Below are 16,983 nucleotides of genomic sequence, written 5' to 3'. Positions count from 1 at the left end.
GTTTATAGAATTGCAGCCCAAGTTAGCTTCTTTTTCTCTGAACCCAAGACATGCTTGGAGACACCAAAATGATCCTTGTAAGGGTGGTATATCAAAGGCTTGTAACAGCATCAGCAACCCTGAGCTGGTTAGCTCAAGGAAGTAAAGTGGGTGAGAATGCAAAACTTTGGACACAAAGGAGATTTCCCAAATCCTTCGCCTGAGCTATTTTTCCAGTTTTTGTGACACCTCACTTTCCCCTTTTGGTGCCTCGTTGCTTTCTTTCCGCATCTCATCACTTTTGGAGTTTTAGTAAGGTAGTAATAGTATGTCTTCAGTACTATATTACTTTCTGAGTGTAGTGTTTCCACTCACAGTAATTCTGCGGAAAAATTCACTTACAAGTTTCTTCCTCTTGAGCTGTCTGGTTTATTGGACTCTGTGCTCTCTTTGTCTAGTTTATGGGACTCTATGCTCACCACACAAAATAGGGCCTTTCTGCTTCATCCCATAATTAACCGTACCCTACTGCTTCTTTCCATTTTACCAGGTTCCTGATATATCCGCTACATCTATTCCTCATTTAGCACCAAGCACTCCAGCTTTCTCATCTTGCTTCACAGACTTCTAGTTTGAGAATATAAACATTTATGCATTGTTATTCTCTCCAAATATATATGCATTTTCCTCGTGGTCACTTACAGCCCAGATCCTAATCAAATTCCCAGTGCTGATGCAGCTGTAGTGCAGTCCCAATGTCCTTGCCTTCCATTCCCTTACCTTGAGGAGGTCCTTAGGGCCCCTCCACTACAGCATGCACCCCACTGGCATGACTGCATTGGTGCTGGAAAATTACAGCTCAATCAAATGGTGGCCACAGTGCCCGTGTGCTTGTTGTAAAGCACTCTTCAGAGTAAGCAGCACCAGCAAGAAGGCTTGCACTGTCTCGTGCGCACCACATCCCACCCAACAGCCACTGGGCTGGTAAATGCTGCGCCGGGTGGCAGGGAGGCAAGGGAGGTTGTTTCAGAGGTGGGGAGGGGGTGTTTCAGAATGGGAAAGGGTAGGGAGGGAAGTTCAGCCTAGGAGGGAGTGGGGACAACAGAGGAGGCCTTTGTAGCATTCTAACACTTGTCCCAGGCTTGAAAGCCATACAGAGGACTACTCGGTTCTATGTTAGTGATTTAGCTGGCACAGATCCAAGGAGTCCCACTGAGCAGGCTGGAGTTCCACATGGGGTAAAGGAAACCTAAATGTCTAGGTATCTTATAAAGGCATAACAGTAGATTGGATCTTTTTTATTTGATTTGGATATTCTATTCCAATTCTATTTAGTCATTGTACCTAATTAGGTTTTCTCCACAGTCCTCTAACGTAGAAACGGTATTTTCAAAATAAATAGCATGCCAGAAGTTTTTTACCTATTGCCATTGACTTGGACCAGTAAAAAATCCAAACTTGAAGATTTTTAAAGACAACTGCCTCTTCATGACTCACCAAATGGTGAGTGATGCTAGCAGTGTGAAACATATGGGCTCCTTCAGTTAAGCTACTGATTCTGCGAACCATTTGTATTGGTGATGGTTCTGTCCAAGCTTCTAGTTGCATAGCACTCAGTTTAATCTTCTCCATGTTTTTGAGTAAACAAGGATTTCACTTTTTTGCCCTGCACCAAGGAATTGCATTTCTACTGCTGAAAACAATAAAATACATTTATTGCCAACTTAATGCACATTGGGGCAAAAAAAAAAATCAAAACTTCATATATAGGCTAAAGGGTTCTGAGCTGTCTGTGACAGATCAGGAGAGAAATCTTGGGGTGCTGGTGGACAGCTCGATGGAAATGTTGACCCAATGCGTGGTGGTAGTGAAGAAGGCTAATTCCATGCTTGAGATAATTAGAAAAGGTATTGAGAATAAAATGGCTAATATTATAATGCTATTGTACAAGTCGATGACAGGGTCACATTTGGAGTACTGCATCCAGTTCTGGTCACCACATCTCAAAAAAGATATAGTGGAACTGGAAAAGGTGCAGAAGAGAGCAACAAAAATGATTACTGGGCTGGGGCACCTCCCTTATGATAAAAGGCTACATCATTTGGGTCTCTTCAGTCTAGAAAAAAAGATGCCTCAGGGTGTACATAATTGAGAAATACAAAATGATGCAGGGATGGATAGAGTGGATAGGGGGAGGTTCTTTTCCCTCTCACTCAACACCAGAACCAGGGAACATCCACTAAAATTGAGTGTTGGGAGAGTTAGAACAGACAAAAAATATTTCTTTAGTTAGTCTGTGGAACTTCTTGCCATAGGGTGTTGTGAGGCATCTGGCCTAGATGCCTTTAAAAGAGAATTGGGCAAATTTCCGAAGGAAAAGTCCATCACAGGTTGCAAGCATGATGGGCGTTATGCAACCTCCTGGTTTTAGAATGGCTGTCTCTGAATGTCAGATGCAAGGTAGGGCACCAGGATGCAGGTGTCTTGTTGTCTTGTGTGCTCTCTGAGGTATCTGGTGGGCCACTGTGAGATACAGGAAGCTGGATTAGATAGGCCTTTGGTCTGATCCAGTGAGGCTCTTCTTATGCTCTTATGTTCTGTTGAAACTAAATATTGTTAGCTCAATTCTAACTAATCAGTTTAGAATAAAATCAGAAACACTTTGGCATGTTAAAATATCTCTGGAGACTCTTGGGGTCTGTGTATTTTTCCTGGGAGCAGGGAAGAAAAAAGGCTACTCATTTTTTTAAATAACACAATGATTCTATTAGGTAGGAGAAGAGAGATGGAGGTGAACCTTCACTGATTTATGAATCTGAGTTTGAAAAGTGGCTTGTAATACAATGACTTTGCCAGGACAACATACCCTGTTTCATATCTAAGTAGTTAAATAGTGCAGAATTGTCAAGTAATATAGCAGCTGCTAACAAGGCTGTCAAGCAAACTTTGTTTAGTCAGCAATTGTACCTATATGACTTTCTGTACTTGATGAATGCTCAGGTTACCAAATGGCTTGGGTAATGCAAAATCTAGCCTATACTATAGAAGCACTTCCCTCCTACTGACCTCAAATGCAGTGCCTTTTATGGTTAACCTTCCTGCAGCTGAAATGTTTACCATATTCACATGATCAATTCCAGGGCATTTTGAAGCCAAGCAACTTATCCTGCTGAATAAAGGATAGAAGGAATTGCTACTCTCTCTCTCTCTCTCTCTCTCTCTCTCTCTCTCTCTCTGCAGAAAGAGCATACTTCTGTCAGCTAAGATCTGCATTACTCAAAAATGGAAAGAAATTCATTCCCCACATGTCTGAATTTAGCAGTATGGAAAGATGGCTGTGATTTGCCCCCTCCTGAAGAAACGAACTTCCCCCAGATTCCACCATAATGTATAATGCCAGCCACCCAAACTGCTTATTTCTGGGCAAGGTGATTAAGCTGGTGAGGATATCCATCAGGTTCTAGATGAAGCAAATTACCTATATCCCTTCCATTCCAGCTCTAAATCAGGCTCTGAGGCAAAAATTGGCTTTGTTCACCCTGGTGGATGATCTGCACTGGTGGCTGGCCCTGGGAAGTGCATCCCTGTTGGTCCTGCTGGACTCCTCAGCAACTTTTGACACCATCATCCGTGGTGTCCTTCTGGGATGGTTGGCTGGGATGGAAGCAGTTTTGTAGTGGTTCTGAACCTACCTGGCTGACTGATCCCAAAAGTTGCTGCTGGGGGCAGGGGCGGATCTTCCCTCCCATGCACCCCGAAGCAAAGGTCTGCAATAGCACCACCTGTGAGATGCCACTATACCCCACTTGCAAATCCGCCCCCCTTACCTGGAGTGCATGGAGCCTTGCATGACTCCAGGACACACGGGGAAGCCTCCTGGAGCTTCCCCGATGCTTTAAACTATGGTTCCGGCAAACCAGAAGCATAGTTTCTGATCACGTCGAGAGGCTTCCATATGGTCCTAGAGGCGCACAAGGCTCCACGCCTGGGGCATTTGCCCCTTTGATTTAATGGCAGGTCCGCCACTGACTGGGGGTTGCCTATTGCTCCTGACTTTGAATGGGCGTACAGTGCAAGGTGAGAAACTAAGGGACCAATCCTATTCAATTTTCCAGTGCTGGTGCTGCTCTGCCAATGGGGTGTGCGCTGCATCCTGTGATCCGGAGGCAGTCACAGAGAACTCCTCAAGGTAAGGGAATATTCTTTTCCTTACCTTGGGGTTGCATTGTGGCTACTCTGGGGCTGGAAAGTTGCATAGGATTGGGCCCTAAGGCTGCACCTTCAATAGACATGTATCTGGGAATTTAATAACCTGGGACTTACTTCCAAGTAAACATATATAAAACACTGAAGAGGAAGGGCAGGGTCCTAGCTACCAAGCCCAATCAAAGTGGTGACTTTCTGCTGATAAGCTTCCATAAACTTACCAGGTCAGATAAAATCATCAGTAAAGTCACAGTTGCCACAGCCAATGGGATTAAAAAGCACTGTGGGAAAATGAGTTCAAGAGCTACAAAGATAAAGAAAGAAAACAAAAATGACAGAGAATAGCATCAAAACTATGTATGCCATTAAAAAAAATAAAGATATTTGCTTTTTAAAACAATAAATCCAAAGAATTATTGAAACTGAGGGGAAGGCAATAGCAAACCTCCTCGCTTTAAAGTCTGCCATGAAAACGTCATGAAAGCTGCCTCTCCCCAAGGGTCAGAAATGACTCAGTGCTTGCACAGGGGACCTTTCTTTCTTTACTGAAACTGAAGGTGGTTTTTGTCACTTAAGAAAACAAACATGTAACAAAACACATAGACAAACAAGCCTTGCTGAGGGAGAACCAGCATGGCTTCTGTAAGGGTAAGTCTTGCCTCACAAACCTTTTAGAATTCTTTGAAAAGGTCAACAGGCATGTGGATGCGGGAGAACCCATGGATATTATATATCTGGACTTTCAGAAGGCGTTCAACATGGTCCCTCACCAAAGGCTACTGAAAAAACTTCACAGTCAGGGAATTAGAGGGCAGGTTCTCTCCTGGATTGAGATGTGGTTGAAGACCTGGAAACAGAATGGGTGTCAATGGGCAATTTTCACAATGGAGAGAGGTGAAAAGCGGTGTGCCCCAAGGATCTGTCCTGGGACCGGTGCTCTTCAACTTCTTCATAAATGACCTGGAGACAGGGGTGAGCAGAAAGGTGGCTAAGTTTGCAGATGACACCAAACTTTTCCAAGTGGTGAAGACCAGACATGATTATGAGGAGCTCCAGAAGGATCTCTCCAAACTGGCAGAATGGGCAGCAAAATGGCAGGTGTGTTTCAATGTAAGTAAGTGTAAAGTCATATACATTGGGGCAAAAAATCAAAACTTCACATATAGGCTAATGCAGTGGTATTCAAACTGGGGCGTCGTGACGCCCCAGTCTGAGGGTCCTGGTCCCTTTCCCCTTAAGGGGTGGGGGCAGCCAGGAGGCAAGGAGGTGGCAGCTGGGGATTGCGCCGCTCAGGGGGGCTGCAGGGGCTTGGTGCACTTGCCCAAGCCCCCTGGAGCCCCCTGGGGGTGCGCGGAGCCCTGCGTGACCTTTGGCAGGGCCCCCCGGATCAGGGAAGGTGACAGCAGAGCGATCGTGCCCCGCTCCGCTAAACTGGAAGCGGTGCGGGATCGCCCCACGTTCCCTTTTGACTGGGCTGCAGGGACTGGGGTGCACCCTCCTTCCGGTTTAGCGGAATGGGGCGCGATCGCTCTGCTGTCACCTTCACTGATCCGGGGAGCCCTGCCGAAGGCTCTCCCTCCCCACCATCCACAGGCTCTTTTAAATGAAAAAGTGGAGTATCAATTTGCTAGCACACCCAGATAACACAGATTTGTGTGAACATCTATCCCCAAGACGGCAAGAAGGACATCTGCACCAGGGCCTAGGAGAGGGGGGTAAAGGGGGCAATTTGTACCCGGGCCCAGGGTCTAAACGGGGGCCCAGAAGCCAAAGGAAAGTACCCAGAAATTTCCTGGGATCTGACATTTTCCTATCAACTCAGACTTGTTGCCAGTAGGGGATGCTGGGGACACTACTGATGCCACATGGGTGGGTAGACCTGGGCTCTTAAGACTTTTCCAGCTGTCTCTACCTTCCCCTCACCCTGCTTCATCCCCCCTGCTCCTATTCTGCTTGCCTGTCACCACCCTCCCCCACTGTTTCACCCCCCCCTTTGCAAAAGGGCCCAAAAGAAACTTTGTACCCCCTGATAAAATTCCTCTCAGAAGCCCTGATCTGCACTATAAGGTTTTACATCAGTTTAAACCTGATGTTTCAGGCCAGCCATGAGACAACCAGATGTGACCTGCATCAGTAGCAGATAGTGGGGAAGGGGGTGCGACAGTAGTGGATTTGAGGTGCTCTTATACCTGCCGCTGCTTCCCTCCAGCCTGCTGCAGATGTGAACTGCATTGATCAGATTCCTGCTTACTAGAGCAGGAAGCAGATCACCTGCCTCTTTACTATGCTCTCTGTGTAGTGCAGGTCTTCCCGTTATATTTACAGGAACTGCATGAACAAAGGGGGGTCTTTGCTCACATGCAGTCCCATTCTAACTTGTGCTGGAAAAGGCAGGCCAGTGGGCCTGCACTGTATCCAGCACGTGTTTGGGGCTGTCTGAGGATGGCCCAAGGCAAGGCAAAACTTTCCCCTTAACCCAGGAAGAGCCGAGCAGCCCCAATGGGTCTACTCAGATCTGCACCAACTAAATCGGTGGGGTAAATCCAAGCAGCCCAGAGCCACCTGGGAGCAAGGCTAGAATCCAGCATAAGTGCTGGATCCTGGCCCTGCTTCCCGTTCCCTGCCCGCCCGCCCCTGGAAACGTCCTCTGTCTGCCCTCCCCTGCCTCAAAATTCCTCCCTTTTGCCTCCTTCCCGGCTCCCCACTCTCTCCCAGTTCCCTGCGCCAGGGCCCACATCAGAGCAGCGAGGTCGGCACATGTCAGTGCAACAGGATATCTCCCCTTATGTCAGCATGAAAGTGCTTTATGGCACTTTTGTGATAATGTTGGGCTGGTACAAGGGACTTCCGTCGGCCCAAGGGCGCTTTTGGATTGCACCTATGGTTCCTTAAAATAAAACCAGAACTCCCCACACATTCAGATATGAGAAAACCACACGAAGAGCACAACAAGGTGCTTTTTTCCCAGCACACCACAGCAGAGGTGTTAGTATCAGGTAGTGTCCCATGTTGTGGTGCGCCTCTGTGTTTGTCTGGCTTCACCCAATGGATTCTGGGAAGTGTGGTTTGGTGGTTAGAATTATGCTGTAGATCTCCAGCACGCGCAATTCTGAACTCTGGGAGAAGGGACAACTGTTAAACCAGTTTTAAATCTATAGTGTAGACATATTCTAATAGCCAGAAAGATTAGGTGGCCCTGTGCAAGATGCCTTGTTGCTGTGGTACACTGAGGCTGCCCTCTGCTGCAGAGAAATCTCTCACCACCCTGCCACAATTACTTGATTAAGTGAAATTGTTTTGAATCACTTTGAAGAGCTATGAGCATTATAAAACCCTTGAGAAACGACTAAAACAACCTGAGAGTAAATGGAAATCATGTCATAAACACAACAGGGATTGTTATATGCTGTGAAATATGTAGCTTATTTATTATAAAGAAAATGTTTACTGTAATAAATAAACAGAATATGGATCCACTAATAGACTTGGCTATGCAAGAGGGAATATTTGCTTTTCACAGTCTACAATTGCTTATTTCATGATAAAAGGTTGCATATTTCATACCAGATTGCCCCCAAAAGTATACATTTCACGTCTAAATATAAAACAAAATATGAACCTTAAGAAATTAGACTTTGGGGGCAAGACTGATTTCATGACTATAAAACTATAAGCAAAAGCAGTGGCCCAACAAACCAAGACCACAATCCCATGGTTGCCTACTCAGAAGTCACATTGTCTTCAATGGGGCTTACTCTTAGGAGAAGTGTGTATAGCGGTGGTTCCCGAAGCATCATCATAATATTGGGGCAACATGGGGCATTTGCTGGGAAATCGCAGGCTGCTCATAATGCCAGTAGGAAGACCAAGCAATGGCAGGAGGCTCAGTGCACTGCAGTGCACTGCAGGGCAGGAGGTCTGGTCTAGAGGGTTGAGCCTCCATTTGCCTGAAGATAACATCCGAAGGTCGCCAGTTCGAGGCCACCAGCACTGTGCGACCTTGAAGCAGCTGACAAGCTGAGCCGAGTTATTCCATCTGCTCTGAGCAAGGGAGGATGGAGGCCAGAATGTGAAACCAGATCAAAGAAAGAAGCATCTGAATGTTGTGGTTTCTTGAAAGATAGAACCTTTCAAATTGTAAAAATCCCTATGGGGATTTGAATTGCCTGCCTATGTAAACTGCCTTGAATAACGTCCGAGGAGAAATCTGAGGACCAAGAAAGGCGGTATAGAAATACCAGTATTATTATTATTATTATTATTATTATTATTATTATTATTATTATTATTATTATTATTATTATTATTATTAAATAGCCATCCTGTCTGCCTTGACCCTCTTATCTACTCTTTGGAGGCTTGCCTCCAAACCTGGAAGTGAGCTGGTCATTGTGTGATGCATTTCACATCACTGCCATTGACTTCTGGGTTCCAAGGTTGTCATAGCCCCAGAAACTTCGGGAATCTGTTGTACGGAATTGCTGGTTTATAGAATTGCAGCCCAAGTTAGCTTCTTTTTCTCTGAACCCAAGACATGCTTGGAGACACCAAAATGATCCTTGTAAGGGTGGTATATCAAAGGCTTGTAACAGCATCAGCAACCCTGAGCTGGTTAGCTCAAGGAAGTAAAGTGGGTGAGAATGCAAAACTTTGGACACAAAGGAGATTTCCCAAATCCTTCGCCTGAGCTATTTTTCCAGTTTTTGTGACACCTCACTTTCCCCTTTTGGTGCCTCGTTGCTTTCTTTCCGCATCTCATCACTTTTGGAGTTTTAGTAAGGTAGTAATAGTATGTCTTCAGTACTATATTACTTTCTGAGTGTAGTGTTTCCACTCACAGTAATTCTGCGGAAAAATTCACTTACAAGTTTCTTCCTCTTGAGCTGTCTGGTTTATTGGACTCTGTGCTCTCTTTGTCTAGTTTATGGGACTCTATGCTCACCACACAAAATAGGGCCTTTCTGCTTCATCCCATAATTAACCGTACCCTACTGCTTCTTTCCATTTTACCAGGTTCCTGATATATCCGCTACATCTATTCCTCATTTAGCACCAAGCACTCCAGCTTTCTCATCTTGCTTCACAGACTTCTAGTTTGAGAATATAAACATTTATGCATTGTTATTCTCTCCAAATATATATGCATTTTCCTCGTGGTCACTTACAGCCCAGATCCTAATCAAATTCCCAGTGCTGATGCAGCTGTAGTGCAGTCCCAATGTCCTTGCCTTCCATTCCCTTACCTTGAGGAGGTCCTTAGGGCCCCTCCACTACAGCATGCACCCCACTGGCATGACTGCATTGGTGCTGGAAAATTACAGCTCAATCAAATGGTGGCCACAGTGCCCGTGTGCTTGTTGTAAAGCACTCTTCAGAGTAAGCAGCACCAGCAAGAAGGCTTGCACTGTCTCGTGCGCACCACATCCCACCCAACAGCCACTGGGCTGGTAAATGCTGCGCCGGGTGGCAGGGAGGCAAGGGAGGTTGTTTCAGAGGTGGGGAGGGGGTGTTTCAGAATGGGAAAGGGTAGGGAGGGAAGTTCAGCCTAGGAGGGAGTGGGGACAACAGAGGAGGCCTTTGTAGCATTCTAACACTTGTCCCAGGCTTGAAAGCCATACAGAGGACTACTCGGTTCTATGTTAGTGATTTAGCTGGCACAGATCCAAGGAGTCCCACTGAGCAGGCTGGAGTTCCACATGGGGTAAAGGAAACCTAAATGTCTAGGTATCTTATAAAGGCATAACAGTAGATTGGATCTTTTTTATTTGATTTGGATATTCTATTCCAATTCTATTTAGTCATTGTACCTAATTAGGTTTTCTCCACAGTCCTCTAACGTAGAAACGGTATTTTCAAAATAAATAGCATGCCAGAAGTTTTTTACCTATTGCCATTGACTTGGACCAGTAAAAAATCCAAACTTGAAGATTTTTAAAGACAACTGCCTCTTCATGACTCACCAAATGGTGAGTGATGCTAGCAGTGTGAAACATATGGGCTCCTTCAGTTAAGCTACTGATTCTGCGAACCATTTGTATTGGTGATGGTTCTGTCCAAGCTTCTAGTTGCATAGCACTCAGTTTAATCTTCTCCATGTTTTTGAGTAAACAAGGATTTCACTTTTTTGCCCTGCACCAAGGAATTGCATTTCTACTGCTGAAAACAATAAAATACATTTATTGCCAACTTAATGCACATTGGGGCAAAAAAAAAAATCAAAACTTCATATATAGGCTAAAGGGTTCTGAGCTGTCTGTGACAGATCAGGAGAGAAATCTTGGGGTGCTGGTGGACAGCTCGATGGAAATGTTGACCCAATGCGTGGTGGTAGTGAAGAAGGCTAATTCCATGCTTGAGATAATTAGAAAAGGTATTGAGAATAAAATGGCTAATATTATAATGCTATTGTACAAGTCGATGACAGGGTCACATTTGGAGTACTGCATCCAGTTCTGGTCACCACATCTCAAAAAAGATATAGTGGAACTGGAAAAGGTGCAGAAGAGAGCAACAAAAATGATTACTGGGCTGGGGCACCTCCCTTATGATAAAAGGCTACATCATTTGGGTCTCTTCAGTCTAGAAAAAAAGATGCCTCAGGGTGTACATAATTGAGAAATACAAAATGATGCAGGGATGGATAGAGTGGATAGGGGGAGGTTCTTTTCCCTCTCACTCAACACCAGAACCAGGGAACATCCACTAAAATTGAGTGTTGGGAGAGTTAGAACAGACAAAAAATATTTCTTTAGTTAGTCTGTGGAACTTCTTGCCATAGGGTGTTGTGAGGCATCTGGCCTAGATGCCTTTAAAAGAGAATTGGGCAAATTTCCGAAGGAAAAGTCCATCACAGGTTGCAAGCATGATGGGCGTTATGCAACCTCCTGGTTTTAGAATGGCTGTCTCTGAATGTCAGATGCAAGGTAGGGCACCAGGATGCAGGTGTCTTGTTGTCTTGTGTGCTCTCTGAGGTATCTGGTGGGCCACTGTGAGATACAGGAAGCTGGATTAGATAGGCCTTTGGTCTGATCCAGTGAGGCTCTTCTTATGCTCTTATGTTCTGTTGAAACTAAATATTGTTAGCTCAATTCTAACTAATCAGTTTAGAATAAAATCAGAAACACTTTGGCATGTTAAAATATCTCTGGAGACTCTTGGGGTCTGTGTATTTTTCCTGGGAGCAGGGAAGAAAAAAGGCTACTCATTTTTTTAAATAACACAATGATTCTATTAGGTAGGAGAAGAGAGATGGAGGTGAACCTTCACTGATTTATGAATCTGAGTTTGAAAAGTGGCTTGTAATACAATGACTTTGCCAGGACAACATACCCTGTTTCATATCTAAGTAGTTAAATAGTGCAGAATTGTCAAGTAATATAGCAGCTGCTAACAAGGCTGTCAAGCAAACTTTGTTTAGTCAGCAATTGTACCTATATGACTTTCTGTACTTGATGAATGCTCAGGTTACCAAATGGCTTGGGTAATGCAAAATCTAGCCTATACTATAGAAGCACTTCCCTCCTACTGACCTCAAATGCAGTGCCTTTTATGGTTAACCTTCCTGCAGCTGAAATGTTTACCATATTCACATGATCAATTCCAGGGCATTTTGAAGCCAAGCAACTTATCCTGCTGAATAAAGGATAGAAGGAATTGCTACTCTCTCTCTCTCTCTCTCTCTCTCTCTCTCTCTCTCTCTCTGCAGAAAGAGCATACTTCTGTCAGCTAAGATCTGCATTACTCAAAAATGGAAAGAAATTCATTCCCCACATGTCTGAATTTAGCAGTATGGAAAGATGGCTGTGATTTGCCCCCTCCTGAAGAAACGAACTTCCCCCAGATTCCACCATAATGTATAATGCCAGCCACCCAAACTGCTTATTTCTGGGCAAGGTGATTAAGCTGGTGAGGATATCCATCAGGTTCTAGATGAAGCAAATTACCTATATCCCTTCCATTCCAGCTCTAAATCAGGCTCTGAGGCAAAAATTGGCTTTGTTCACCCTGGTGGATGATCTGCACTGGTGGCTGGCCCTGGGAAGTGCATCCCTGTTGGTCCTGCTGGACTCCTCAGCAACTTTTGACACCATCATCCGTGGTGTCCTTCTGGGATGGTTGGCTGGGATGGAAGCAGTTTTGTAGTGGTTCTGAACCTACCTGGCTGACTGATCCCAAAAGTTGCTGCTGGGGGCAGGGGCGGATCTTCCCTCCCATGCACCCCGAAGCAAAGGTCTGCAATAGCACCACCTGTGAGATGCCACTATACCCCACTTGCAAATCCGCCCCCCTTACCTGGAGTGCATGGAGCCTTGCATGACTCCAGGACACACGGGGAAGCCTCCTGGAGCTTCCCCGATGCTTTAAACTATGGTTCCGGCAAACCAGAAGCATAGTTTCTGATCACGTCGAGAGGCTTCCATATGGTCCTAGAGGCGCACAAGGCTCCACGCCTGGGGCATTTGCCCCTTTGATTTAATGGCAGGTCCGCCACTGACTGGGGGTTGCCTATTGCTCCTGACTTTGAATGGGCGTACAGTGCAAGGTGAGAAACTAAGGGACCAATCCTATTCAATTTTCCAGTGCTGGTGCTGCTCTGCCAATGGGGTGTGCGCTGCATCCTGTGATCCGGAGGCAGTCACAGAGAACTCCTCAAGGTAAGGGAATATTCTTTTCCTTACCTTGGGGTTGCATTGTGGCTACTCTGGGGCTGGAAAGTTGCATAGGATTGGGCCCTAAGGCTGCACCTTCAATAGACATGTATCTGGGAATTTAATAACCTGGGACTTACTTCCAAGTAAACATATATAAAACACTGAAGAGGAAGGGCAGGGTCCTAGCTACCAAGCCCAATCAAAGTGGTGACTTTCTGCTGATAAGCTTCCATAAACTTACCAGGTCAGATAAAATCATCAGTAAAGTCACAGTTGCCACAGCCAATGGGATTAAAAAGCACTGTGGGAAAATGAGTTCAAGAGCTACAAAGATAAAGAAAGAAAACAAAAATGACAGAGAATAGCATCAAAACTATGTATGCCATTAAAAAAAATAAAGATATTTGCTTTTTAAAACAATAAATCCAAAGAATTATTGAAACTGAGGGGAAGGCAATAGCAAACCTCCTCGCTTTAAAGTCTGCCATGAAAACGTCATGAAAGCTGCCTCTCCCCAAGGGTCAGAAATGACTCAGTGCTTGCACAGGGGACCTTTCTTTCTTTACTGAAACTGAAGGTGGTTTTTGTCACTTAAGAAAACAAACATGTAACAAAACACATAGACAAACAAGCCTTGCTGAGGGAGAACCAGCATGGCTTCTGTAAGGGTAAGTCTTGCCTCACAAACCTTTTAGAATTCTTTGAAAAGGTCAACAGGCATGTGGATGCGGGAGAACCCATGGATATTATATATCTGGACTTTCAGAAGGCGTTCAACATGGTCCCTCACCAAAGGCTACTGAAAAAACTTCACAGTCAGGGAATTAGAGGGCAGGTTCTCTCCTGGATTGAGATGTGGTTGAAGACCTGGAAACAGAATGGGTGTCAATGGGCAATTTTCACAATGGAGAGAGGTGAAAAGCGGTGTGCCCCAAGGATCTGTCCTGGGACCGGTGCTCTTCAACTTCTTCATAAATGACCTGGAGACAGGGGTGAGCAGAAAGGTGGCTAAGTTTGCAGATGACACCAAACTTTTCCAAGTGGTGAAGACCAGACATGATTATGAGGAGCTCCAGAAGGATCTCTCCAAACTGGCAGAATGGGCAGCAAAATGGCAGGTGTGTTTCAATGTAAGTAAGTGTAAAGTCATATACATTGGGGCAAAAAATCAAAACTTCACATATAGGCTAATGCAGTGGTATTCAAACTGGGGCGTCGTGACGCCCCAGTCTGAGGGTCCTGGTCCCTTTCCCCTTAAGGGGTGGGGGCAGCCAGGAGGCAAGGAGGTGGCAGCTGGGGATTGCGCCGCTCAGGGGGGCTGCAGGGGCTTGGTGCACTTGCCCAAGCCCCCTGGAGCCCCCTGGGGGTGCGCGGAGCCCTGCGTGACCTTTGGCAGGGCCCCCCGGATCAGGGAAGGTGACAGCAGAGCGATCGTGCCCCGCTCCGCTAAACTGGAAGCGGTGCGGGATCGCCCCACGTTCCCTTTTGACTGGGCTGCAGGGACTGGGGTGCACCCTCCTTCCGGTTTAGCGGAATGGGGCGCGATCGCTCTGCTGTCACCTTCACTGATCCGGGGAGCCCTGCCGAAGGTCACGCAGGGCTCCCCGCACCCCCAGAGGGCTGCAGGGGGCTTGGGCAAGTGCACCAAGCCCCTGCAGCCCCCCTGAGTGGCGCGATCCTGGGGATTGAGCCGCTGCCTCCCCCCGCCCCCGCAAAGACTTACTGCGGGATTCAAACTCCCTGCAAGTTTGAAAACTGCAGGGCTAATGGGTTCTGAGCTGTCTGTGACAGATCAGAAGAGAGATCTTGTGGTGCTGGTGGACAGGTTGATGAAAGTGTCAACTCAATGTGCAGCAGCAGTAAAGAAGGCCAATTCCATGCTTGGAATCATTAGAAAAGGTATTAAGAACAAAATGGCTAATATTATAATGGCGTTGTACAAATCGAAGGTAAGACCACACCTGGAGTATTGCATCCAGTTCTGGTCGCCACATCTCAAAAAGGACATAGTGGAACTGGAAAAGGTGCAAAAGAAGCGACTAAAATGATTACTGGGTTGGGGCTTCCTTATGAGGAAAGGCCACAGCGTTTGGGCCTCCTCAGCTTAGAAAAGAGGCGCATGAGGGGACATGACTGAGACATACAAAATTATGCAGGGAATGGACAGACTGGATAGAGAGATGCTCTTTACCCTCTCACACAACACCAGAACCAGGGGACATCCACTAAAATTGAGTGTCGGCATATAGTTGGTCTGTGGAACTCCGTGCCACATCATGTGGTGATGGCATCTGGCCTAGATGCCTTTAAAATGGGACTGGACAAATTTCTGGAGGTAAAATCCATTATGGGTTACAAGCCATAATGGGCATGTGCAACCTCCGGATTTTAGAAATGGGCTATGTCAGATGCAGGGGCGGGCACCAGGATGCAGGTCTCTTGTTGGCTGTGTGCTCCCCGCGGCATTCGGTGGGCCACTGTGAGATACAGAAAGCTGGACAAAATGGGCCTATGGCCTGATCCAGCGGGGCTGTTCTTATGTTAATAAGCCACCCTGAAGTTTCTCTGAAAGCATTCAGCAGGATATAAAGTTATAATCAATAAAATTAAAAAGTAGTTTTTGCTCAGTCCAAGTCTTAATAATGCTTAAAGGGGGTGTGACCCCAGCATCATCAATGCAAGTGTTTACAAGGCAAGTTATTGCCTTCCTACCCACCCCCTAAAATGCAATTTGCATGAAGCACAACAAGAGGACTTTTAAAATGATTCTTCTTTACTTGCATTGCTTGGCCACTCTAATTTATATTAGCCTTTTCTCACCTTCATCACTAAGACAACCCACCTTTGTAGGGATGATCCCTCAATGACAGCTAATTCATACATATATTACTGCTGATTTTAAAAAAATAAAAACAATCCCAAACTCCTCTAACTGTTAGTGAGTGTACACGGAAAACAGATGCCTCCGGATTTTTTTCCCCACCCATTATCAGTCATCTTTGAAAACAGCAGTAAAGTGACAGGTTGTTTGAGACACTTCAGTATAACACTGAGAGATTTATTTTTAATAGAATACTGATATTACGGCGGAGAATGCCACCAATGTCTCCATTTTTCCCCCACTTCAAGATGCAGTTTACCTGTTTTATTTCTCTTTTTTTAAGCTCTAGCAACCCTCTGTTCTACCTTACTATTTTTTTTATGATAAAGTTAGATTTTTTTATGAACTCTCTGATTAAAGCACCTCCATCTGAATGCAGATTAAAGTTCCAGCACCTGAGAACACTAAACCAATGAATATTTATATAGAAAAACAGCAGATGAATGCACTTTAAATCTTCAATGCACGTCTAGTCATGGGGTTTATCTTATTTTAAGGCTTACATTTTATTAAAATGAACTCTTGCATATTTACACTACAGAAATAAATGTTATTTCACGCACAATACAGTAGGAATCTTACCCATGCATAGGCTTGGTGAAAAGCAAATTTCCTCCTCAAACAAAATCATTTCTTCACCAGAATATTCCTATAAGAGGGTTTGTCATTGAATGCAGTTGGCAGAATCTGGTACATTTCCTATCTAGGCAAACATTAATGGTTCCCGAGTCACTGATTTGCAAACAAGTCCTACTATTGTCAGTGGTGCACACTTTCCTTTAAGCTTGCTTCAGAGTTACAGCCTTAGGGATATTTTATCATTACACCTATAATACGGGGTTGATAAAATTTGCTGCAGGAGTAGCACTGAGAAGCCAATGTACTGGATTGGTGATAATAAAGACCTGTTTCTTCCACCTCAGTTTACCGTAAATGGAAATGCATCCATGTTTTGCACCAACCTATGACAAGGAATAAAGGTTTGTGCATGCCTCTGTATTGCATTGGCTGTATGTCCCATGGCAGAAGGGATGGACTGGATGGAGATATGGAAGATGTCCCATTCCCTGTTAACGACCACGAGCACAATCTTAACTTTGTACTCTGCCAGTGTAGTGGCTGCTGTGCCTGTCTAGAGTGTCAGAAACATCCCATGAAGCATGTTTAAATGATGGTCACCAGAGCAGGTAAGGTGTGCACCAAGTGGCATAGGGGTGGGGGGATGGCGGAATGCAGGTGGAGAAGAGGTGTTTCTGAGTGGGGGAG

General features: G+C 45.3%; 1 protein-coding gene across 1 annotated transcript in view; it reads right to left on the bottom strand.

Moving 5' to 3' along the window:
* Nucleotides 1-16,983, bottom strand: part of PPARGC1A (PPARG coactivator 1 alpha) — a 402,579-nt gene that overhangs the window by 353,515 nt on the left and 32,081 nt on the right. The gene's annotated exons all lie outside the window — the stretch shown is intronic.

The sequence above is a fragment of the Tiliqua scincoides genome, chromosome 6 (genome assembly GCF_035046505.1).
Source record: "Tiliqua scincoides isolate rTilSci1 chromosome 6, rTilSci1.hap2, whole genome shotgun sequence".
NCBI classification, from domain to species: Eukaryota; Metazoa; Chordata; class Lepidosauria; order Squamata; family Scincidae; genus Tiliqua; species Tiliqua scincoides.
Note: the sequence above shows the minus strand (reverse complement) of the source record. Positions and strands in the feature narration are given on the sequence as shown.